This window comes from Miscanthus floridulus, chromosome 15 (genome assembly GCF_019320115.1).
Source record: "Miscanthus floridulus cultivar M001 chromosome 15, ASM1932011v1, whole genome shotgun sequence".
Taxonomy (NCBI): domain Eukaryota; kingdom Viridiplantae; phylum Streptophyta; class Magnoliopsida; order Poales; family Poaceae; genus Miscanthus; species Miscanthus floridulus.
The window spans coordinates 77,437,298-77,461,363 of NC_089594.1; the positions used below are offsets into that span (position 1 = coordinate 77,437,298).

The following is a 24,066-nucleotide window of genomic DNA, read 5'->3' on the forward strand; positions in this document are numbered from 1 at the left end:
TGACGACGGGGTGGGGATGACGGCTGCGGCGGCTCGGGCTCCGACGAGCGCGCTGGGGTTGGCGGCCGCGGCGAGGACGACGGCCGGGCAGGGATGGCGCCCCCCACGCGAGCTCGCGGCGGTGGTGAGTCCGTACGTGACGAGCAGCGCTGGGTGCTGAGTCCGTGAGGTTTGAGTCGTGAGATGAGATGGCGGCTGATGGGGGTGGTTTGGTGGTGAAGTTAGGGTTTCGGGTGACACTACGACGGGTGGGCCACTGCAAATTTCACTGCACGTGAGTGGGCTGAGCCGAACGCGCCAAAATAAAACCAAGCTATAGGGACCAATCGTTGGACCTTAATATGCATTTTTAGCGACCGATTGTCCGAGGAAATATACACCCACCGATTATCGGTCGGTATTAGGAAAATATAGCGACCGATACTCCGTTAGAAATTTGTAGCGACCAATTGTTGGTTGTTAATACTATGTTTTAGCGACCGTTGTCTGACACTAATTGTTGGTTGTGGTATAGTGAGTATACTAATAAATACTACAAATACTAATCTAATTAACTAACTATACTAATCTAACATTACTAATCGAACAAATACAAATCTAACTACCATTCACACTATACCACAGTCAATCTGTAACGACTCTAAATCGGTCTCTATAAGTCGTTATAGTGACCGATGATTGTTCGCTATAATGTTATAGCGAACGATGTATAAGTCGTTGTAAGTGGCGTCGCTATAAGTCTATAGCGACCGATAATTGGACGCAAATATTTATACCGACCGATGATGTTACATGTTTTAGCGACCGATGGTTTGAGGATATCAAACTTTTTAGCAACCAACAATCGAGTCACTATGAACTGGCACAATTATATATTTATATAATATTAATTTCGTATTAACCAGATGTCAAACCTAATAAACATCCATAACATGTCACATTATTCATCAACCACATACATAAGTAAACCATAGCTGCCCACAACACTCATAAACCACATTATTAGATAAAGGTATCTCAAGTTTTCATTGAAGCCAACATTTAGCAATACATCAAGTTCTATCATCTGATCCATGACAGGTCATCATTACAAAAGGAAAAGAACACATACAACCAAGCTAGGTCAAGGCAGGCACAAGTCATATGTTAGCTTGCACAATCTAACTAGATTCACTACAAAATGCCTCATTTTCATGTTATCAAAAGCAAAATGTATATGTTAGCTTCATGTTGACTATCCAACATCATGCAGACCTCCAAAGCCTCCCTCCCACTCCCACCTGAACACAGTGCACACATGAAGTTAATTATATGGGACCTGTATATAGGTAAACAATACAAATAAAGATGACTACACAGTTTAGACTGCGACTGCTATGCTTTTTGCCCTTCCAGAAAATTTGAGTCTGAACAAGAAGCTGCATATACTAGTAAGAATCGATAGGCGCCAAAACCAAGTTGCATTCAGATAAGCACAGTTGCATTCACAGATCAGAAGAGCTCTAAGGAGTGTTACCTTTGTCCCTGTGTGGAACCAAACAACATCTAATTTCTTATTAGAGCCACCACCTAAGTTCTTATTAGAGCCACCGACTATCTAAATCCTATTTTTGCTAGTATCTGTATATATGTAAAAAAGGAGCTCATTAGGCGTCTTCAGTCTAGCTAGAATCAGAGCATGTAAAATTTGGAGCCAGTATCTGTTTTGAAACTAACTCCAATCTACATAATTTTATCAATGACACAGTAAACTATGATATATAGGAACATGCAGTGCACCAATTCAGAAAGTCATAATAATCAGTAAAATAGGCATAACAAAACCCTACAGGTCGTAATTGCTAAGTAAGTTCCATGTCGACTAGTCCAGCACCAAAAGAAAACAGTAATATCGAAACCACATCAGTTATCTATGTGACGTGTATAAATAAAAATTGTCTCTTTCAAGTACTTGTTTGGAGTTATACTCAGTAAAACTGGGGAAAATAAGGTTAGCTTATGAATAATAGTTCAGAAATAAGTTTGGGGTTGATCATGTTTAATTCCAGGGTCATCTCCTTTCTCAAAGATTCTCAGAAAGAGCATGACTACCCTTTACGTACAACTTCCATCATGCTATATTTCTGCTTCAGCAAATTAGGATTTGACAAGTCCTTCAACTTCTGAGAAACTAATTGCCAAAATATACTGTGCAAAAATAGAATGGTTGATATAGAAAGGAACCATGAAGAAACTCGAATAACTCTAGAGAGATTAAACCATGCTTATCCGCATGCAGCATGCAGAATAATGCTTATATAGAATAAACAAAGAATGAAAGCATGGAATACTAACTACACATGAGGGACCATACTGGTTCCAACAAGGGCCCAAACAACATTACCACGACTCATTGTCAGTGCAAGTGTACAGCCCCAAGTTTCATACAGCAACGATTATTTTGCACCTATGGGTTTTTTTAGTATAATGTTTAGGGATCAGGACAGAAGAAAGAAGAAAGAGTAATCCACAATTTAATCTCAGTTCTCAGTGGTTCAAAGAAAGGAACCATGGAAGCTAGTCTAATAAAGGTAACGAGGAATGCAAAAGGGTCATACAATTCATCAATAACAATGCTTCGAAAGTATATTAAATTAAATTGTTAATCATGCATTCTTTACCAGTAGGGATAATAAAGCATATACTGATATACATATTAGTTTCAACATTACCATGCCTCTCAGTAGTAGGTAAATGAGCAAAGAAACATAACTCACAGAAGCTTCATGGCCAAAATATCCATCCACTTCCCCTAGACCAACAGCGGCATCAGCTGGCCATGGAGAGCCTCAGAGCCACCACTGGCTCCAATCTCTTGGTGCGTTGCCAGAGACAAGAGGCCTGATAGGCTGAATCACATGGCAAACTCAATCACAAAGCTAATACTCCATGCTTATAGAGCAAAAAAAAATAGCAGTCATATCCATTGGCCGTAGCTATCAGTCCTAAGGACTGATCAAGACCATTGCCTTAGTCAAAACACAGGACTAAAGGGGTGTTAATTTCAGACCACCAGCAATTTTATCCGTTCAGCTGCACTAGGCACATGACCATCAAATATAAACTAAACTTTTTGATCCTGCTGCCAGCTTAATAATTAGAACAGAGATAAAGAATTCAGTGCTTAGTTTTCAGCAACCTAGTTCAATTCGAAAATGGAACCACACCTAAAACAAATTAGCAACAAAGAAGGGCTAGTACTATCCAGTGTGCAGATTAGCTTCATCCCACAACAAATTAGAAACAAACTTGTGGTGTGGCTTAACAACAAATTGGCTGCAGGCTGCATTTGACGTTCAATCCATGTCTAAACAAGATACAATCTAAAATCTTGTGTATTTTTAAAATGTTATCATCACTTGACTGCAAGTGCACCCTAGTAAAATTTAATGGCTCTCACCTCCAGCCTCATGCGGCATGGCAATTTCACTTCGATCAGGCAACGATGCAACAACAATCCCTGAGGCGTTGGAACCTAGGAACGCTGGATACTACCCCTTCAGCACCGGTGCAGCAAGGCCTTTTGCTCCCGGTTGGGAAACCCCTTTAGTCCCGGTTTCCCAACCGGGAGCACCAATCCGGGATTAAAGGTACACTCCTTTAGTCTCGGCTTGACGCCCGGGACTAAAGGGGGCCTTTAGTCCCGGTTGGAAACACCAACCGGGAGTAAAGGGGGCCTCCAGGCCTGGCCAGGGACCGCCACGGGGCAGGACATTGAGTCCCGGTTGGTAAGCCACGGGGCAGGACATTGAGTCCCGGTTGGTGTACCAACCGGGACTAAATGTCCCTCTTTTTTTTTCTTTTTCTGGTTTCTATTTTTGGTTTCTTTTTTCATTTAATGATTAGTTTTGATATTAAAATACATTTTCGAATACGCTGCTAATAGTAATATATATGTGTACTTCGCACGCATAAGTTTTCGTTCGAACTTTGTACATAAATAACAAACGAATATACGCGTACATGCATATATATATGATGATCATATATATACACACGTTATTTTATGTACATATAATATGTGCATATATATATATATATAACAAAGGTTTGATATATAAATTGTTTATGTCCTTAGCAATTCACTCCTCCAGATTTGGCATCCACGACGTTTCGTTCGGGTCATTGTAGAACTCGCCGTTGGGGTTGATGACCTGGTCATTTAGAAATCCTGCTGTAGTCTCTCGAATTGCTTTAAGTTGGTCAAGTCGTATGACTCTTTCCCTCAACCATTCAGTCTTCAATAAAAGTTAAAGGAAAAGGTATTAATATATATATATGTATGTGTATTGCTCATGTAATTACTTATACAAATGAGAGCAATAAAGAAATTGTAAATATACGATCGAAATAATATAAAGGAAAAAGTATTTATATACGTACTTTGAGTTGCTCTTCAGGAGTTCTCTTTGAGTATGCCATGATGAACTCGCAAACATAGTATCCGCAGTAGTTGTTACCCTGCTCCTACCTTAGAACCCACTTTTACGACAAAAAAATCAATTAGGGTGAATTGAAATCATCATATGGTGTTAATTGAATATAAATGTGTAGTTATAGTACTTACTTTGTGTGCGATTATACCCAGTGGCGCTTTGCAATGTTTCATTTTTTGTTCCTCAATGAACCTTTTCCAAACCCTGCTCCCAATAAAATAAAAAAATAATTTAACCTTTAATAATTGTTGAGAGATCGGCGCCATTATATATATTTATGTTGTTATAGAGAAACTAAATTAATTACCCTTGTATAATATCTATCATGTCTTGATACTCCGTTTGCGGTTTTCTCAACGAGTCTAAGATTTTCAATCTACTATTGGCCATATCGATGACCATCAATATCCAGTGCTGCATAAACATATATATATATATGTGTGTGTGTGTGTGTGTGTGTGTGTGTGTGAGAGAGAGAGAGAGGTAACTAGCTAGTAAGGAAATATTGATGTCCCATATATATGATCGACATTAATTACTTATAATAACACTCACTTGAAGTTGTAGGGGAAGAGTATCTCCTTCTTGTCGCGTTGGTTCACTAAGAAATTCATGAGATTTCTCTCAGGTTGAGGCTTATAATCCTTCAGGGGTTGTTTGTATACGACATACGGATCAACGAACCCAACATCATTATCCTTGTCAGATACACCATTCTTTGCCTTCTATTGCATCAATTCCAATGTGGTACCTAACTTTTTTTGCCCCGCATCACAAGTTGGGTATAGCAATTTCTTGTGATCCTCTAGCATGCGGTCGAACTTGATCTTCTCCTTTTCACTTTCGCATTCTCTTTGTGCGTCATGAATGGCCTGACTAAGATCGTCAGCGGGCTCCTCCTCTGCCCCTACCTCTTCTTCAGCGGGCTTCTCCTCTGCCCCCACCTCTTCTTCAGCGGGCTTCTCCTTTTCCCCCACCTCTTCTTCAGCTTCCCCCATTGCAGTATCATTGAAGGCACCATATTCAGCAAAAATGTCATCATCGCCCCATTATTCTTCTTCACCTTCTTCCATTACAACTCTGGTTTCTCCGTGCTTCGTCCAACAAATATAGTTTGGCATGAAACCCGACTTGAAGAAGTGTGAATGAAGAGTCTTTGAGTTAGCATATTCCATCGTATTCTTACATACGGCACATGGGCAGCACATGAAACCATCGCGTTTGTTTGCCTCGGCCGCACGTAACAAAGAATGCACGCCGTCCATGAACTCTTGGGAGCGACGATCAGCATTGTACATCCAATGCCAACTCATCTGCATTACATGACATAAATACCGTATTAAAACCTAGAACATAATTAGTTAATTATACAACATGCATACCACCACAAAAGCTATAAATTTAAGAAAGCCTCGCTACAATGTAGACAATCCCAACTACCACTAAAAACACTAAAGCTAAAATGCACTTCAGCAGCATAAGGATTTCGCGACCAATCCTAACTAAAACAGACAGATCCCCCGTTTGTTCAACATCTTTGGGCTTCTTCGGCTGGATCACTACCTCATTAGCCGCCATATCTACCTGTTGTGCAAGATATTTTTGCACGAGTTCAACATACTCTTCCTCCCAGTAGAAGCCTGAACATCCAGTACCATCCCACTGAAATTAAAATAGAAAATTAGAACTTTAATCACAACCATCATGAAAATAGGTATAAACTAACCATAGTTATTAAATACGATAAAATAACTCACATTGCGATCCGGACACTTGTAGAAAATGCGGCCCTTGTTGGGACCCTCCTTCTTCACTCGGTACTCCATCACAATCTTCGTCTCATCACAACACTTTCCGCATGCAATGAGTGGGAGGCCCGGCCTAAGTCGCTTTGGAAACCCATGAGAGGCCAAGGACCCAGAAGTAGTTGCCAGCTACTCTCTATACTCATTTTTTAATACACTATAAATTTCTCATTTTATAAACAAATAAAATTAAAAAAACTCTAAAATTCTCTATATCTCTAAACAATGAAGTGTGCTATGCATGCTACAAATGAACGGTGAATACTAGTTTTTAATAGCTACTTTAACCTTCCTTCATGTAAATATGCAAGCTTGAAGTGATTTTGAGCTTAAATTGCTTACAAATAAAAAAAACCACAATAAAGAACCATATATATATAGTGAACAAAATGAGATAAGACAACGGTGAAACATGAGAGTATGAAGTTGGTAACCTTTAGAACCGAAGAATCGACGGAGGAATCGAAGAAATTGACGGAGGAATCGAAGAATGGATGGAGAAAGAGCAAGAACACTGGTTAAATTTGAACTGAAGCTCTCGGACGGGCTCGGGGAGGAAGAAGACGGCCAGCAGGATTTATAGGGGGGCCTTTAGTCCCGGTTGGTGGATCCAACCGGGACTAAAGGTCACTTTTCAGTCCCGGGCCACGCCACTAGCCGGAACAAGAGCTTTACTCCCGGTTGGAGCCACAAACCGGGAGTAAAGGTCGACCTTTAGTCCCGGTTGGTGGCTCCAACCAAGACTAAAGGTCCCCTGCCACAACGGCCTGGCGCAGGAGCCGTTGGGCAGGGACCTTTAGTCCTGGTTGGAGCCACCAACCGAGACTAAAGGTCTCTCTAGTCCCGGGCACAATATTTCCCGGGAGTAGAGCCTGGTTTGGCCCTTGGATCAAAGGTCTGTTCTCTACTAGTGCAGGTTCTCCCACACCATTGTAAACTGCACAAAGGAAAATAATTGATATATTGAATCGCTCTTGTGAACGAAGTTGTTTGGTTCAGCTCTGATAATGGGATCTCACAGCCTTAGAAAATTGAAAAGTATGTCGAACTACGATAAACACTATGAGCTAAAAAGGACCAAAATGCATCAGATTCCAGATCTATAGGACGACAATACTTACCTGGATCCGTTCTGCACCGAGCCACCTCGTCGGATCCGCCCGAGCCACCTCGTCAGATCTCGCTGCCGCCTGGAGCATTGGGGTCCCGCGGTACCGGATAGCCGCCATGCCCTTGGCCTGGCCGCACCACCGCACACTGCCTGGGGTTCCTGTGTCACATGCCGCGCTTCCATCGACCAGGGCTTCGCGCCGCGCCGCCGCCTTGCGACCCCGATGAGCGCACAGCGGGGATGTGGCCCAGACGACCGAGTAGTAGGGACGGCGGCTGCAGCAGCGAGGATGACGACCCCGGCGAGCTCGTGGCGGTGATGGAGAAGAGCCGCCCCCGAGGTCCCGACGAGCACCGCTGGTGCTGAGTCCGTGTGTGGCGGCTGCTGGGTGGATGGGACGATGGGTGCTGGAGGCTTGAGACAGGGTTTTGGCCTTTTGGGTGTTAGTGTATGACCGGTGGGCCACTCAATTACATTGCACGTGAGTGGGCTGGGCTGGATGCGCCAAAAATGAAAACGGACTGAACCGACCGATAGTTTGACTCTAATACGTGTTTATACCGACCGTGGTTCGACGAAACAACCAAATATATATAACGACCAATAATCGATCGGTATAAGAGAAAATAGCAACCGATGATCTATTAAAAATTTATAACGACCAATAGTTTGACGTTAATATTATGTTTTAGCGACCGTTGTCCGACGCTAATTGTTAGATGTGGTATAGTGTCAACCCTAACTATACTAATCTAACTATACATACCCTAACTACCATGAAATCGAGGTTGAAATCAACATTGCAACAAGAAATCAAGAGCGGATTACCTGTCCTACAAAGCAGGCTGCTGGGTGGATGGGACGATGGGTGCTGGAGGCTTGAGACAGGGTTTTGGCCTTTTGGGTGTTAGTGTATGACCGGTGGGCCACTCAATTACATTGCACGTGAGTGGGCTTGGCTGGATGCGCCAAAAATGAAAACGGATTGTACCGACCGATAGTTTGACTCTAATGTGTGTTTATACCGAACAACCAAATATATATAACGACCAATAATCGATCGGTATAAGAGAAAATAGCGACTGATGATCTGTTAAAAAAATATAACGACCAATAGTTTGACGTTAATATTATGTTTTAGCGACCGTTGTCCAACGCTAATGGTTAGATGTGGTATAGTGTCAACCCTAACTATACTAATCTAACTATACATACCCTAACTACCATGAAATCGAGGTTGAAATCAACATTGCAACAAGAAATCAAGAGCGGATTACCTGTCCTACGAAGTGGGGAACCTTGGGGGTTCACCCACACCCAGCATGCCTGGCGGAGAGGGCCGCCGCTGGCCCTAGCGCGCAGCCGCCGGTGGGGAGCAGCGGGCGGCACGGCCACGAGGGGTCTGACAGAGAGAGGTCCGGCGACGGAGTCACAAAGGGAGGAAGAGCGCCAGAGATGGCCGAGGTGGAGAGGGATGGAGGCAGAGAAAGACGACGATGGCGGACGCTCGGGTCGGGACGGGCACAGGAGGAAAGGAATAGAGCGAGGGATACAAAGAGGGTCGTGCAGCGGATCTGTAATTCCCCCTACCGCGCCAACCGCCTGGCGCGACAAGGGACGCGCCATCTAGGTTGGCACGGCAGTTGCCGTGCCAGAGTCGATGGCGCGGCATAGCAGTGCCACGTCAGTTGGTCAGCGGGCGGCTGACCTGTCACCATGGCATGTCAGCCGCGCCAGGATGCATGGCACGTCGGAGCGGTTTGGCCGCGCCAGGGAAATAGGCGTGGCCAAGCAGGTTAGATGTGAAAAACAAGTCAACGGTGTTAATTTTAAAAATTGTTTGAAAAAGGTTAAAAATAAAAAAGAATTTACCTACACAAGTGTAGATGTTTGCCGAAAAAAAGTCATACAGCTGCTAAGGGACAAAAGGCTTGCTCAATAACTAAAATTAGAAAAATAAGAGTGGACACACTTGCAAGCGTGCATAGAGCCATACAAATGTACGTCCTCCATTCTAATTTATTATGTATACAGACATATCGTATATATATATGTGCATAACAAAAATTAGGTATCTAGAAAAACTAAAATGACCTATAATAATTAAGGTCAGAGGGTGGCACCGTGAAAATCACCAAAGCAATCGGGTCGGGAGCCCAATTTCACCTCCAGTAGCCTCTCCTCTTCCCCCTCTACCTCCACTTGTATTCTTCACGCGCATCGGGCTGTGGATGTAGGCCCTGTTCACTTGAACTTATCAGCCTGGCTTACCAGACATGGTACGGTGTTTTTCTCTCGCAATAAATCTGTCAGCGTGGAGCTCGGAAAATATAAACGAGTCTGCAGTAAAAACTTTGGCATCTTGTTACTCAGCGGTGATAACCGCCGAAGGCTTCAGGTTTTTGGTTAACTCTGCTGATGGCGACCATATCAGAGTATCCATTCTTCAGTGACCAGAAACCGACAAAATCACTGCGTCCCAACGGCTACCTTTCCCAACAACCACAGCACACACACTGGGAACCCTTCCTTCTTTGTGCATATCGTCCATAGCATGACATCTGCCTTTGAATGATGCTCTCTCCTTGCCTGAATTACGAGCTCTTCCGTTGGTAGAGCAGGCTTGCGCTTGCGCAGATCCATCTTGCATCTGCCTGAAATTTGACAGGAACCAACACTGTCACCATTTTTAATTCTGAATTCTGAATTCTGATTGGCCCGTCCCAGGTTTTTCCGTGTGAAAATCGGATTAAAGCGACAGTGACGGGAGTAGGTTTGATAATATCAACTGGGTCCAAGCCAAAGGCAGGCCGGCAACTGCGAAAGATCCAAATGAAGTTTGACATGTTCCAAAGCAACATCTAATAATATCAGCTACTTCAAAGCTAACAGTTTTTTTTTTCAGGGAAGAGCTAAGAGATATTCATTCAAAGCAGAAAATCAGTAGTACTAGTATTCTAGTAACCTACAAAACTTTGTGACCACTCTTGTGAAACTTCCAAAAGAATTCTCCTGCACTTCCTCACATAGAAGGAAAAAGTTTTTTTTTCAATAAAAAACTCTCCTGAAACCAGCAAGAAATTGACATGTCATTTGCTACAGAATGCTGACTAGTGACTACTATGAAAGGGTCCTCCTTGTTGACTCTCTGAACTTTTATCTGCTTTATTATGACATGACAGTTTGGTTTCTGCATCTGCACACCAATACACATGACGCCGGGTCTCCTGATCCATCCAACATGTTCAAGAACCAACAAGAATTGAATAGGTCGAAATCTACCTGATCCACTACAAGTCCTCATCAGCCGCGGCTGAAGGTGTCAGAAAGAGAGCAACGCAACGCAGAGGAGGACACAGGGTGGCCAAGCCCAGCAAGCAACGGCGTCCCAGCCTCCCAGGGCAGCTGAGAGCTGCCGGCCAGCTATGGCTTCCCGCCTTCTCCTCGCCACCTTGGCTCTCCTCTTCGTCGCAGCCGCAGCGCAGAACAACGAGATCATGCTGCCGGCCTGGCTATCCTGCTCGACGACAGACAACTACACCGACGGCAGCCAATACCAGAAGAACCTGGACCAGCTCCTCTCCAGGATGCCCACGGCGGCCGGCGACAACGGGTGGTTCTACAATGGCACCGCGTTTGGCCTCATCATGTGCTACGCCGACCGCAACGCGACGCAGTGCCTGGACTGTCTCTCTAGGGCGCCAGCGGGGATCACGACGGTGTGCCCGGGCAGCCGGAACGTGAGCGCGGCGTACGACGCGTGCGTGCTCCGGTACTCGGGCACCGACTTCTTGTCCGTGGCCAGCCGCAACGCGGCGTTCTACGTCACCTGGTTCAGCACCGTCGACCAGGCAAGGCTCGAGGACGCGCGCTCGAGCCTGATGAACCAGCTCGCCAGGACGGCCGCCGGCTCGCCGCTGCTGTTCCTCGCGACCGAGAGCGCGCCGCTCGCCGGCTCGTCGGACTCGGTGTACGGGCTCGCGCAGTGCACGCGGGACCTAACGGCCAGCGAATGCAGCTGGTGTCTCACCACATATATCGGTCTGCTGCCGGGGAATTTCCCGAACAACACCGGCGGCGCGATCAAGGGGTACAGCTGCTACGTCAGGTACAGTGTCGGCGCCTTCGCCATCACCCTGCCGCCGCGCCGTCCAGCGGCACCGCCATCGTCACCGCCTTCTCCGTCGGTGTCGACAGGACTAGTGGTCGGCTTGTCTGCCGCCGGAGCTGCTTCTTTCTTGATCATCCTAGGCCTGTCAGTCAGTTTCCTCCTGCGCCGACGGCGAAAGCGCGCCATGCAGACCATGGAGAGGGATCTGGAAGAGGGCGACGACTTCTTCGGAACGGAGGACGAGTTCGAGAAAGGGACCGGGCCAAAGCGGTTTCGCTACGGCGAGCTTGCCATTGCCACTGACAACTTCTCGGACAAGCACAAGCTAGGAGAGGGAGGGTTCGGGTCAGTGTACAGGGGATTCCTGAAGGAGATGGGTCTCCACGTTGCCATCAAGAGGGTGTCCAAGGGTTCCAAGCAGGGGAGAAAGGAGTATGCCTCGGAGGTGAGGATCATCAGCCAGCTCAGGCACCGCAACCTGGTGCAGCTCATCGGCTGGTGCCATGGCGGCAGCGAGCTCCTCCTGGTCTACGAGCTGATGCCCAACGGCAGCCTCGACACGCACCTTTACACCGCCAGCGATGACACAGGACACACTGCTGCCATGGCAGCTCCGGCACGAGATCGTGCTGGGGCTTGGGTCAGCTATGCTGTACCTGCACGAGGAGTGGGAGCAGTGCGTGGTGCACAGGGACATCAAGCCCAGCAACGTCATGCTGGACGCGTCCTTCCACGCCAAGCTCGGCGACTTCGGGCTGGCGAGGCTTGTCGCCCACGGCCGGGGCTCGCACACGACGGTGCTCGCCGGAACCATGGGGTACATGGACCCGGAGTGCATGATCACAGGCAGGGCAAACGCCGAGTCAGACGTCTACAGCTTCGGCGTCGTCCTCCTGGAGATCGCCTGCGGCAGGCGGCCCCTGGTGCGTCGCCACGGCGAAGAAGACGTGATCCACATCGTGCAGTGGGTGTGGGAGTACTGCAGCAGAGGAGTCATCCTCGACGCCGCCGACGCACGGCTGATCGGTGAGTTCGACGACCGGCAGATGGAAACAGTGATGGCCGTCGGGCTCTGGTGCGCGCACCCTGACCGAAGCCTGAGGCCGTCCATCAGGCAGGCCGTCGACGAGCTGCGGCTGGAGGCGCCGCTGCCAAGCCTACCGGCGAGGATGCCAGTGGCGACCTACATGCCACCACCTGATGCTTTCTACTACACATCTTCCGTCACGACAGGCGGCGGCAGCAGCAGCACCGGCACCGGCACCACTCGGTCAAGCACAACAGAGACAAGTACCCTGCTCAAATGACCACAGATCGGTGCTTCTGCACCCCGACGATTTTGAATGTCTGTAGATATGTACATTTATGTTCATACAAGTATAGTTAGCTCACATATACCAGACACCAACATTGACAGCATTTTTTTTCTTCTAAAAAGCTTCATTATTATTATTATTCCACCAAGAGAAGAGACCAAGGGAGCTGTCTTATATAATTCAGTGTATGTGACAATTCTTCTGTTTCAGTATTTACAGTGAAGGCCAAATGGCTTCGCTTCCCCCAACCTTACACCCAGGTACCCAACCAACCTCCTCAGTTCACAACTTCACATCGCCTCTCTCCATAGGATCACAGCACGGGGAAAATACAATCAAGAGTCCTCTATGAAGAGCCTGAGACGTCCTCGGTGAAGAGATTAACAGCAGTTGCAACTGGAGTGTCAGGATGGGCGCCCCATTCAGTCCATGATCCGTCATAAATTGCGACGTCGGTTTTGCCAAAACGATGAAGGCCCTAAAACAGAAGCAAAGTATATAGAGGCACAATTAACCATTTGGAATGTAAATAAATATCACGTGATTAAGTCCCCAGTAATCTTACCAAGGCTAATACACATGCTGTCACACCAGTGCCGCAAGAGGTCACAAGAGGTTGATCAAGTGATATTCCTGATAATGAATCACACCAGAGGAATCAAATACCGCCCTGTTCGTTTGGGCTGGTTTGGCTTATAAGCCATGGCTGAAAGTACTGTTGGCTAGTTTGATGTGAGAGAAAAATACTGTTCGTTGGCTGATAAGCCATGGCTTATAAGCCAAATACGACCAAACGAACAGGCTAAGATAAAAATGATAAAAACTTGGCTGTTGCAGTTCTACATTAGGTGCCATAAAATGATAAAAATGATCACCAGCATCAACTACCAGTGTACAACACGGATGTTACTCTTTCAACAAATCCAATAGAAAATACAGCCAAATCTAAATCCACCAATATCATCGATGTTAATCATGTTAAATCTATCAAAACCAGTGAAGTTTCACAGTTCCTAGCTAAAGCCTCATTAACTTCTTCATGAATGCTAAATTTGACCTAGGTATGGAAAGATTTATAGGTATTTTAGGTGGCCAGATTAGCTAAGTGAGGGTGTGTCAAAAAATAATCTTACAACTAAAAGTGTATAAAGAAAAAATTTCCTGAACTGGGAGGAAGCATCCAATATAACATGATAAAACCTGGATACCGGATGCTATCATCGAGCACTAATAAGGTACTTGTATGTTGTAACCTATAAGGATGGAATATTACCTTCTTGCTCAAACCGTTTACGGAGCTCATCTGGAGGCAATAGCTTTTGTGAGCTGTCAAGAACCTGAAGAAAGGCAAGTTAAGCAATACTTCCAGAGATATAAAAACATCTATGGCAACACTCAGCATGGACAAAAAATCGGATAGTGACATATAAACTTATAGATAGAAGCATCCAATTCTCCATTCCTATTATGGTAAATGAAGTATCACAGTATAAGGACGAATAGCCCTCATTACAAGTGCATTTACCAACAACATAATCTCATAGTACGCCAACATGCTTCTATTATCCCTATCAACCAAAATCTAGTATATCATTAACACAGGTGTACAACTTCAGCTGACAACTAATGTATCTAGTAAACAACATTTAGATTTTAGACCTCATCAAAGTGGAAGGACGGATGAAGAAAAATATGGCATTAGAAGTGCAAAGTATCATATGTTGAAAATCGACAACCAACTATGAACTTTATCAGATAAGTATCCATTACCATCCACTGCAAACACGGGAAGAAACATCCAAATGCAAAAATGAACTGATAAAAGTATGGGAAAGTGGAGACTTTCCACCTGGGGAAACGGAACGCATTTGCTCCCAGGCACATGCCCACTTCTAATGCCCTTTCGTGGCTCAGGAACTGTGCCATCAAATCTGAATAGAAGTTTCAAATCAGTTAATCTGAAAATGCAAGACTGTTGAGCATAAGAACAAGTACAAAACTTGCACTACCAAAACATATCTATAAATTACTGTATTATTAGTGTTATTACGAAGTATGTATACTGGTTAAAAGATAATTAAATCTCAAAATGCGACTGGGTGACCAAAACATATCTAAAATATAATCTGTATTAGTATTTGTAGTGGTTAGAAGATACTAAGTATCAATATCAAAATGCAAAAGCTAAATTGAGTTCTCAGCAAACATAAATGTGACCAATATTATCATCGCTGCGATTATACAAATTATTTTCCTGAATGCAGACCACTTAGGGCCAGTTCACTGACAGTATGCAGTGAGTGGCTGCACGCTAAGGAACTATTTCATTACAGGAACCTTTTACCAATTGTAAGAAATTACTGTTGTGCCTCTCAAAAAGAAAGAGAGAAGAACATACTTTCAAGCAGTCATGGAACTAGCAAATGCATGTAGCCTTCAGAAAGCATACCTAGGTTTTGATCGAGCATCTATAAGTTGATGTGTCTGGGTCTTGATGTTCTCTTTCACCTGAGAAAATCATCTATTAGTTGCTAAGAAATATGCAGAAAGAATTCGGTAAGTCACGAAGAAATATGCAGAAAGAATTCGGTGAGTCACGAAGAAAACAACAAGCAGGATGGGACAAGCACTGACCTGATCAAGACTCCAAAGAAGATGAGGCTGCAGCTTTGCTTCAAATGTGGTTGGACCAACCTGGAGAAACATATTGAGGTTAAACCATCATTACAGCAAATGCTAACCATATCCATCCAAATTAAGCTCAATAGCAGTAGTAAGGCTCTTGCAGTGCTGTTGCAACTTGCAACGGAAGTATTGCCAAAAGAAACAGGAAATAGAAAATAATAGAATAAATTACCGATTGACCCTGGTACACTTTCTCAATTGCTTCACCAGCCGCACTAGCCTTTAGGATGGCATCACTGGAGGCACTTGATTCAACATCGTACCCAGAAGCACGCCATTGGGGCAAACCTCCATCTAACACCCAAACTTTATCATGTCCAAATACACGGAACATCCTGTTGTCAAGGTAACAAGCATGGCACAACAGTATTATAAATTATATGTCAAAACAAACAAAGAATTGCACAAAGATCATGGCAAGGGGAACTTAGCAATCATGAATGACCAAATAAGATTTGAATCTACTGCTCATTTGGTTTTCAACCCTAGCAATTTTTTACATACTTTTGTGAAGAAAAGAATCTTACCACCAAACACGAGCAGCACTGAACAGCCCCTTTCCATCATAAACTACTATCCCATCTTTGTTGTAGATGCCAAGAGCAGATACAGCAGCTGAAAATGCCTTTTCAGATGGCAGCATGTGTGGTAACTGAACAAGGAAAAAATATATAACCAACAGATGTCAAATCAAAATGCAGATTCTCACCAAAAAGAAAATAATCACTAGTTAGATCAGACGATATTAGTATCATCAACAAGCAATAAAAAGAATGCAAGTACTAAGTAGACATGCCATGTTTCGCAAACTAAACTACAGTGAACTGGCATAATTATGATGGCCTTCACAAAGAATGATAAATCTATGTATATACAATATAATATAAGGTGACAAGTCTACGGACTAGGAAGGAAAAAAAGTTAGACTTCTGTCTTCTTTCTCAGTTTATAAAGAATAGTTCAGATCATTTTCAAAACAAAAAGAAGAAGAATAGTTCAGATGATATCCAACGCTTTGATCTACGTAAAGTTAGAAGCTGAACCTAGGCAATGTTCAGAGGATTAGTGTAACACCCTAGGTGTTACGAACTTAATAAAGACTTGACCGTGTTCATCATCATGCATAACCATTAAGCATAAGGCATAAATGCATTTCATGTTTCAATTATAGCATGAATATGTTGCTTATGATGTGTCTCATGTGTTCCATGAAATGTTAGCAATAATAGTGATTAAGGTTCATTGATTGGTATGAGGTTTGTACTTTGCAACTGTACTATTGGTTGAATTGTTTGACAACTAGTTAATCACCCAATTATCACCCAATGTAGCTAATTAGCTGTTTTACTAACCCTAACCAAAAATCAGGTTTCAAATTCCACTCTTTAACCGGTTTGAATTAGGGGTTGAGCCTTAAAGCAAAGTTAAAGATCTCGTCTAGCTGAGCAACTTTTGTTTTTGGAGTTTTTCAAGTGGTTACGTGAATTTGGGAGATATTGGAAGAAGAGAAGAGGGGCCATTGCTACAGTGCATCGCCAGCAGTAGCTTTTCTGCCTCGTCACCGCTGTGCGCCATTGGCCATCTTCGCGCGGATGCCTGCGTGGCCGTGTTCGCGAAGGTGCTGGCGAAGTTGGAGACGTCGCCCTCGCCTTTAAAAGCCCGACGCCAGCGCTCTCTCTCTCTTTTCCATCTCTGCGCCGCCGCCGGCAGAGCTAATGTCGCCGGCGAAATTCATCGCCACCAATTCCCCTTCGTCCAATTCCTCTTGCTCACAGCCTCGTCTACTCCTTGCGCATCCACCCGACTCGCTTGCGCCACCTCTATTCACCGGACTCACCCACGCGCGCTGCCGCCGTCGCAGTCATGTCGCCACGACCGCCGTGCTCCACCTCACCGTGGCCAGCACGCCTCGCTGCAGTTCTCTCCCTACCAATCTGTGTTTCGAGCTCCTTATGTTACCGTGATGCTCACCATCCTTTTGGTTTTACCTCTACCGCACAGGAGCCATCGGAACGTGACCTCGTCGCCGGGTTCGCGCCGCCGCACCCGCCCTCAACGACGGTGATGCATCTCCGCCGCGACTCCACCCCAATCACGTAGCTCAACGTGATCGCAGTGAGTCCCTGGTGCTGACCGCCGCCTTAGTTTAACCGCTACGGTCCCTCGTGGTCGGCGGGTCGCCGCCGCGCCGCCGTGGCCGCCATGGCCGGCGCTGTGCTCGCCGCGAAACCCTAGCTGGTAGTTTAGTACCTTGGATCGATGCGCCTTGGTGTGGGGGTCACATTGGTACCCTTCCCGTCGCCGGCCAGCTCGCCGCCGGTGAGATGCGCCGCTTACCGGCCGGCACGCCGCTGTCAAGGGCGGGGCTAGGTCGGTTTGACCCTGGCCCCCGCGTGTCAGTGAGAGAGGGTCGGAGAGAGGCGGGTGAGAAAAGTTGCTGGCGCCGAAAAATGATTTTCTCTTTTTCAGAAATGATTAAAAGTGCTGATTTTTGTTATTTTCATAACTAATTATAGAAACATGATAAATTGTGAAATTTTTTGTGTAGCCTTGTTATGTTATGCTCTACCATGGAAAAATATGAACTGGTCATTTTCAGTACTTTTGGTATGCTTAAAAATTACCTCTTTTCATTAATAAATGGATCTTGCATGATTTTTATAAGCTAAGATAATTATGCTTTAATCATGAAACTTTATGTGTATGCTTTACATGCTAATACCTGCCTTCACAAAAAGTTGGGTACTGTTTTGATAAATGTAACTTGGTCAATTAATTTAACCATGTTTAAATGTCTTTTATGGATTAATAAAAATAACAAAATGATTTCTATAAATTCTTAAATGACTTTGATATGATTTTGGGATTGATTGTGGACCTTGGGACACCCAAACCCTGTTGTTCCTTGGCAATGTAATTACTTGTTTGATATGCTTATAATCAACATGCTTTATATAATAATTAGAATGCCTTGATTTAATGTTTAGTTATATAAGTCCTTTATAATAATCATTAGTTAAGATATATGTTAAACCTCTTGCTGTTCTATGTTGAGTTTAAATCCTTTCATGATAACAACTAATTAACTTGATAGTTAATTAACTAAAATACTTTTTAGAATAATTAACCCTAGTTCTTAGTGAAGGAAAGTTGTACTCAAGTTGTGTATCTTGTTGTGTTCATCAATACCCATGTTGCATCCAACATGCATCATGTTTATTGCATTTCATCATGTTAAGCATTGCATCATCTTGTTACGTGTAGTAAACAAGAGTGAGAAGGTTCATGATGGACAAGCCTTCAGAGAAGATTCTTCCTCTAGTGATGTTGATGTCAAGTTCGTTCTATGATCCTTCTACAGAATCTAACCTTCTCTGCGACACAGGCAAGCCCCGGAGCATACAACCCTTTCCTTGTATTTACAAATACTTTTATAATTCGAGTCTTATGATATGTGCATTAAGTAAAATAGGAATTGGTTGTATACCCAATTACTGCATGACTTTCCTTGATATTCCAATACTTTTCCTTGTCACCCTTTAGTAGTGATAGGCTAGTGATGCTTAGCCATGCTTAGTGATAAGAGTTAAGTGATGAGTTCATTATTCACAATGGTTCTTTACTCAGGAGACGTCCTGAGGATTAAATGATGATAATGTTAAATGGAGACCGGACGGGACGTGGGAATTGTCTTTGGTGGTTAAGCCGACAGGGTTGCCTGGTCTTGCTTGTCCCGTCTGTGTCGATTAAGGACCGGTCAGTTGTAGGGCCACTTGTGGTCGAGACTTTGCAGTACCGACCACATACTCCGGTAAGCCTAATATCTCGGCTATTCCATCATGTGAAAAGACAACCGCGCACTGGGAGTGGGAGATGGCGAGAGTAGCGTGTACGCACCCTACGGAAACATCTAGGATGACGTAGGGCGGTGGAGTACTGTGCTCTCGGGTAGCGCAGACCGATCCATGTTTTGGAGGATCCGAGTGAAGGTTGATATATGGAGGTCTGGGACCTGCATATGTCGTGTGATTGGGAATCCCCAGCTGGGTTTTAATCGATTCGAATCGCCGCTGCTTCTCGAAAAAGAAGACTCGATCAACTGAACTACATCATAGTTAATCAATGAAACATGGTGACTTATGGATATGAGAAGAAAAGAGTTGAGATGTTTAAAGAAGTGATTGATTTAGATCACGTGCAAACTGGATATTGATATGGACTTATACACCGCTAAAACATTGAAAGGATTCACTCGTAGTAAGCTTTTCTGCAAAAGTTATTTTTGCTTCAGACTATCCCTTTAAGCCTTCATACCCTTGGAGTCTTTTCTTTTAGTCGGGTAAGTCTTGTTGAGTACCCTCAAGTACTCAGGGTTTGTTAACCCCTAGTTGCAGGTTCTGACTTGTGCTGCTAATCAAGGTCATGTCGGTGCGCTCGACATGATCTGATCGTCTCTTCTATCTTAGGAACTTCACTTAAGTTATTTCCAGTAGTTCTACTCAACTTTTGGAACTCAAGTGTTACTTAAAGGTACATAACATGTTTTGTAACCTAATGTTGTAAATCTTCCGCAACTCCGATGTATGAAATTTTTGTATCAATGTTGTAATGTTGTGGTAACTCCATTGTTGATCCTGTATGAATTGTAAAATGTGGATGATTCGGGGTTCCTCGAGGACACCCGACAGACTACTGGATTATCTGGCTTTCGTGTACAGCAGTCAGAGGTCTTCAGGACAATGACTGGGTACACGTGGGCCAGCATAATTTGGGTGGTTCTGCCACAATTAGCAAGCAAGCTCCTATACCATCATTACAGAGAATAGTTCTGATGCCATCCAACACCTGATGTAATCTGAAGTTACAAGCTGAACTAAGGCTATGTTCAGAAGAATTAGCAGGCAACTCCCATACTATAAGCACAACTAACATTTTAGAAGAAATTGATATGGGCCACTAGACAGCTTGATACCATCAAGGTTGTCAAGGAAACTAGCCAGGGCCAGCCAGAGCTGCCCCAAAAGGGACCTAAATATATAGAGTTATAGACAAGAAGAATGGGAAAGGAAACGATTGGTAGCGCATGATCTAACTACAGCAACTAAGTAACACATTGAATGGTTAATTATGGGGCAACTCAAAATGTGGACATGTGGTTACCAGTCTACCAGATCACAACACCTGAGGAAGTTACCACCAAACTGTGTGTGTTCAGATCTGTATGCCCCTGTTTTAATGTTATTGTTTTCAACTTTCACTTTCAGATGTTGACTAGCCTATTGCAGACATGCAACTAGTAACTAAGGACAGTGGCATTGGATTTGTCACCTCTACAAGTACTATTAATGCACATGGAATGATGTGCAGAGCAGAATATTTCATCTACTAGCAAAAAAGGGGTTGCCACTTGCCACCTTGTCCTAAAAATCGATTTAGTAGGGTTCTTGTGAAATTCTATTTAGTCTAGTATACTCAGGCAACAACTCAAGTGCTTAACACTCATAAACATTTTTGTCATTTATATCAAGGACTAGCTATATCAATTGATAACTAGAAGAGAATCAATGATAACAGTAGTGTAACTCAAAATTACATATGGTACATAACAGAGTTTGTATGATTTTGTAGTCAGCAACAATAAAGGGTACAAACAACAGAGCTGAACTTACACTAGATGTTCTGTCAGATATTCCATCAACATCAAAGAACAAAGCACCAGGAATATGGGCCACCTAGAAACATGATTGAAGCATTAGAATATCTGCATTATACTTTCAATTATGGACCTATCATTTCCCATAATGGACAGGTTAGGTATGCTTTGCTTAGTATATACTAGGGTTGGTACACCTGTTAATGCATATATCTTAATGTATCAGTTTAGGTATGCTGTATGCCTACTGATAAGCATTCCCATGTAGTGAGTGACACACTGAGGAAATAATTTGAAGTTCAGATGTGCAGGGATTTGATTCACCAAAAAAATAATTAGACCAATAAAAATGTGTACAAAACCATCAGAGAATGCAAGTGCAATGGCATACTAGCATAAGAATCCAGAAATCCTAGCTGCAAAAACAAGCTGAATGGATACCTGGTACTCTTGTAATGGATTCCTTTGTTCTGCAGGCATATACCAAGAGGCATCAAGTACCTAGACAGAAGTAAGGTTAACAAGTAGTGGATTGGAAGAAAGACACATTTGATAGAACAAGGTGTAACTGGTAAGTAAATCCCGTTGTTGTAGTTAAATTTGCGAATACAGGTTTTATTACTAATCATGGTAAGTCTATACCATAGTGTCAAACAAGCCTAAGTATTCTCAGTAGCACCGATTGTGAAGATCAAATAGTGGGTGAAAGCCCCAGCTTCCTGGTTGAACTGTAGTAGAAGCACATTAACCACTTATCCAAAATTAAGGTGCCTATTTTCTTCTTAGACAGCATCGGTTCATCTAATGGCAAGACTCCCATAGATTATCAGTCAACTAAGTCTAACCATAGAGCTCATTACTGAATGGCAATCAATATAACTACTAATAATACATGTGTTTGACTTGTCGAATTGCAGGTTACAAGTTGCACAAGTAATAATTTACAGGCCAAGCGCAGATCGCCACAGTCCAGCACTGACTACTACTAACTACTAACTACTGAGAGCTACGCGCACCTTGACGTCGGGGTCCTTGAGGTTGGCGTGCAGCCACTCGGCCGACACCACGGGCTCCGTCCGGGGCAGCGTGTGGACGCCGGCAGCCTCCGACACCGCGGACGACGACGTGGCGTTGCACCGTGCCGCGATCCCGAACGCGCCCGCCAGCGGCGACGGCCCGCACCGGGACCCACCGGCGCCCTCCGCCGCGCGGACCGCCCACCCGACCCGACCCTGCACGCGCGAGAACCGAGGAACACGTCAGATTGGGGGAGGACCGAGGCGGCGGCGAAGCGGCGGGGTTTTACGACCGCGAGGGGCGTGGCGGTGGCGAAGAGTAGTAGTAGTAGTAGTAGGGGAGGAAGGGGGCTTTTCCTTGGGGAGGAGGGAGGCCCGAGCGAGGAGGCGGTTCGGCCGGGCCGCGCCGCGCAGCGCCGCAGCGGCGGCGCGGGAGAGGAGGGAGGCCGCCATGGGTGGGTAGGGTTCTGGACGGGGGTTCTAGAAGGTTCGGGAAGGGGGAGTGTGGAGATGGGTGGGGTGGGGTGGGGGTGGGCGTGGAGAGAAAGAAGGGGATGGGTGGTGGGTTTTGATGTCGACGTGGCGATGGTGCTCTGGACAGGTGATTGAATGGAATGGAATCCTCGTCAATCCGCGGCTCCGGTGGGCAGCCTCCTCCCGGTCCCGGATTTGGAAACCACGGGTCGTAATTACCGACTGAACGTTTGTTCAGATTTTCTCACTTAGATTTAGTTGTAACTTAATTACTCGGGTAGTTAATATTTATTTGGAATAAGTTTGTCCGTTTTGAAAATGTAGAATGAAAGCATTAGGTGTGCTTGTGCATAGTCCCAAATTGTCCAAATTTTGTTCGGCCAATTTTGCGGAGCGATGTTCTCTGCTGGTTTATATTTTTACCATAATAAATAGTTTGTGATTATACAGTACTCCCTTCATCTAGGAAATGTTAGGTTAAACTTCAGTTTGATCAAATTTAGAGAGAAAAAAATGAAATATATTTTGATCATATATCCATTTTGTGTTATAAATGTTGATCTTCTTTTATAAACTGCCAATTTTTAGATAGCTTAACTAAGGATAGAACTAGAGTTGTTTTCTTTTCAAGACGAGGGTAGCAATTTACGATGCATGTTTTTAAGCTTTTGTGGGATTTACCATCACCTTGCACTTATTGTATGTTTCATCCCTTATTGGCCACAGTGGCTTTCGCCAAAAACTATATCTTCATTGTTAATGGTATACTAGGTAGCGTGTACGTGCGTTGCTACGGAATAGCTAACAATTTATACTAAAAACACACGGATCACACAATAAGATAACAATACTATAAAAATTAAATATCAACGTTATAGTTAATCCAAAAATCAAAGTTTGTGAAATAAACATACTCCGTTCTAATCTCCATGACGACGGTTCATACACAAAAGAAATAAATGCAGAGGGAACGGAATATCCAAAGAAGCATGCCTGTGAATACTTTTTTTACCTACATGCTTGTGAACAGGGCTTTGAGAATAGAGAAGTGACATATATTAGCTTGTCCTAAATGTCATATAATTACAAACAAAGGGTGTACTTGGCTAGAAATATATAGTCAGTTCCTTTCACTAAAGGAAATACCAAGGAAGAATGACCTAGAAATATGCACCAGACTATAACACCATGTGGTAATACATTATTTCTAGAAAATAATATATCATTAGAGTACAATAGTGAATCGAAGACACATGGATGAAACAGACATTTTTAGGTCGACCAAAAATGGAGTTTTAAGCCTCTATCACATTTCAATCCTCTTAGCAGCAGGTCGACCAAAAATGGAGTTTTAAGCCTCTATCACATTTCAGTCCTCTAGCAGCAGAAAACACACATCAGCAGCAACCTAATTTCCATT

At 44.2% G+C, this 24,066-nt stretch overlaps 2 long non-coding RNA genes and 2 pseudogenes across 2 annotated transcripts in view; 1 reads left to right on the plus strand and 3 right to left on the minus strand.

Moving 5' to 3' along the window:
- Positions 1–7,773, minus strand: part of LOC136507993 (uncharacterized) — a 79,893-nt gene extending 72,120 nt beyond the window's left edge. Inside the window, exon 1 of the long non-coding RNA XR_010771818.1 lies at positions 7,402–7,773. This is a non-coding gene — a long non-coding RNA (uncharacterized lncRNA). The remainder of the gene's footprint in view (positions 1–7,401) is intronic.
- Positions 976–3,542, minus strand: LOC136508119 (uncharacterized). Its single transcript, XR_010771875.1, has 2 exons — positions 3,440–3,542; positions 976–2,888 (listed from the first exon to the last, which is right to left on the minus strand). It is a non-coding gene; the product is annotated as an uncharacterized lncRNA (long non-coding RNA).
- Positions 7,774–10,816: 3,043 nt separating the features above from the next.
- Positions 10,817–12,809, plus strand: LOC136508116 (L-type lectin-domain containing receptor kinase IX.1-like; annotated as a pseudogene).
- A 163-nt stretch (positions 12,810–12,972) lies between these two features.
- On the minus strand, positions 12,973–22,696 carry LOC136508117 (thiosulfate/3-mercaptopyruvate sulfurtransferase 2-like; annotated as a pseudogene).
- Positions 22,697–24,066: the final 1,370 nt, after the last annotated feature.